General features: G+C 38.7%; 1 pseudogene; it reads left to right on the plus strand.

Moving 5' to 3' along the window:
- The first annotated feature begins 1,414 nt into the window (after positions 1-1,414).
- Positions 1,415-2,366, plus strand: LOC116893417 (annotated as a pseudogene).
- Positions 2,367-2,715: the final 349 nt, after the last annotated feature.

Consider the following 2,715-nt stretch of genomic DNA (forward strand, 5'->3'; position numbering starts at 1 on the left):
GGGAGATAGGATAGGGAGTTTCTGGAGGGGAAACTACAAAGGGGGATAATATTTGAAATGTAGATAAAGAAAATACCCAATAAAAATAAAATAAATCTAAAAAGAAAAATGACCATTATATTTCCCATGAAGTTTTTTTTTCCTATTTCTTATTTAGGCTGGCATTCCTGGGTTTGAGGCAGGTTTTCACAATGTAGGGCTGACTGACCTGAACCTCCTTGCATGCACACACATATATGTACAATTAAATTCAGTGCCCAAGGATTCCAAAAGAGACAATCTCCTGGAGCTGAAATTATCGAAAGCTGTGAATGTGACTAGGTGTGTGTGCTGGTAACTAAACTTGGATTTTCTAAAATTGTATGAGGTGATCTTAAACATCAAGCCATCTCTCCACTCTCCACTTACATTTATAACATACATGTTTGTGTGCACATATGCAATGTTGTTCATTTGGAACACATTTGTAGCATTTTAATTTGTTCTCCTACCACATACATCTAAAGGATCCAACCCAGCTGATCAAGACTGGTGACAGTTTTATCTGCTGAGCCATAATCTTGTAAGCACATACAAGAAGGAAGATAACTTTTGGGTAGCTTGGCTCAGTACTGTCTTCTTTGCATTGCTTACTGACTCTCACAAGGCTGTTTCAGAAATTGGTGATTTACTTAAATATTTTAAAGAAAAACTATGAAAAAGTGATCTGTGCCAAATGTGATTTTTCTCTTTGTAAACACTGGTATTTCCTCAAAGAGACATGGCAAACTGGATTTCTTTATCAGGTACAGAGCTGCACAGCACTTTGTTAGAATAAGACCAATCCACTGAAGATTCCAGTGATTGAGTGGAGAGCTTTGAGTGTGTGCCTACCAACAATGCTGCTTAAAGTCCTTGTGTACTCAAAAAGGGTCTGCTGCCAACGCTAGTTTTCATAATAAATATTGGTTTTGATAGAAAAGACATTTCTAGATGAGAGAGGAGTAAACTATACTGGCTTTATCTGATGCTGTGATAAAAAATTATAACCAAACATAAGGTAGAGAAGAGAGGAATTTGATTTTTCTTATTGCTCCAGAAAGATAGTCTATTATGCAAGGTAAGATAACAAAGCCTTCAGAAAAAGGCTGAGTGAGCAACAAGAGGCTGGATGATTAAACACACAAGCAAAATAACCAATATGGGTCCAGGTATTCATATTCAAAGCTTACTTCCTTCCTCCCAGTGATGACCATCTTTCAGCAAGGGATCATCTCCTAAAGGATCATAATGTCATAAACAGTGGCGCAAAAATGTCAAGAAACTATTCAAATATAAGTCTCTGGGGATTTTCTCATTCTAATCACCATGTGTAACTACCAATCACTGTATTTCAATGATTCAAATAAAGGAAACTCACGGTCCTCTCCTAGAAATGGATGACTTAGTTACCATTAACTTAAACTGGGGAATGATGTTCCTTATTCAGACCACTGCTGGAATCCTTGGCAATTCCTTCCTCTTTCATCTGTATAACTTCCCATTTTTCACTGAAGAAGTAATGCGACCCACAATCTTGATTATCAGTCAGCTCATCATATCAAACTACCTCGTTCTTCTCTCCAAAGGGATCCCTCAGAGAGTGACCACTTTGGGGTTGACGTCTTTCTTGGGGGATTCTGGGTGCAAATTTATTCTCTGTTTGTACAGAGTTGCCAGAGGTGTCTCTCAGTACTACCTCCCTCCTCAGTGGCTTTCAGGCCATTAAGCTTCATCCTAATATTTCAGGGTGGCTGAGCCTCAGAATTAAATCCTCAAAGTGGATTGGCACCTGCTGTTTCCTTTGCTGGATCCTACAGCTCATGCTCAACATCCATGTAACCAAGATTGTAAATGCCACACAGAATAGTCAAAACCTGACTGCCAAAGGAATCCACAGGTACTGTTTCTCTGCCAGACCTGAGAGATCGGTTTTCTTACTAGCAGGAGTGATTTTCTCCCTGAGTGATATAATGTGTCTGGTCCTCATGGCCTGGGCAAGTGGCTCCACGATCATTGTCCTACACAAGCACAAGCAGCGAGTCCAGTACATCCATAGCCACAGACTGTCCCCAAAACCTGCCCATGAAGACAGAGTCACACAGACTATCCTGCTCCTGGTGACCATGTTTCTCTCCTTTTACTCTCTATCTTCCATCTTATCACATTGTATAACTCAGACTGAGAACCCAAGCCCCTGGCTGGTGAACACCTCTGTACTGATGTCACTTGGCTTTCCAGCACTCAGTCCCTTTGTATTCAATTGTACTCATTCTCATACTTGTCAGTGTTGCTTCATTTCTCATATAAAGAAAAGACAAAATCAGGCTATGGTCTCTCCATTTTAAAGTTCTTTGAGAACATGTGCTCTTTTATTTAGTCACCTTTTCCTAATATTTGTAAGCTTATATTTTATTTTCATGCTCACTTATCCACAAAACTTCATGATATGATATTAAACAAAAATGGTAATTTTTGCTTCTGTTGCTTGTCGGTATACATGGTTTAAAATGTAAACAAATGAGTATTTTCTAAAAATTCCATAAATATTTTTCTAAGCCTGTGATGTTCCTCCTCTCGATCCTAAAACATTTGACTTGGAATACAATTATTTCCTCCACTATTTTTCAACTTAAATCTCAGTTTAGGCTACAGGAGACCCTGTCTTCAAAACACAACACCATTTATTTTGTTGCC

Source organism: Rattus rattus, chromosome 2 (assembly GCF_011064425.1).
Source record: "Rattus rattus isolate New Zealand chromosome 2, Rrattus_CSIRO_v1, whole genome shotgun sequence".
Classification (NCBI taxonomy): domain Eukaryota; kingdom Metazoa; phylum Chordata; class Mammalia; order Rodentia; family Muridae; genus Rattus; species Rattus rattus.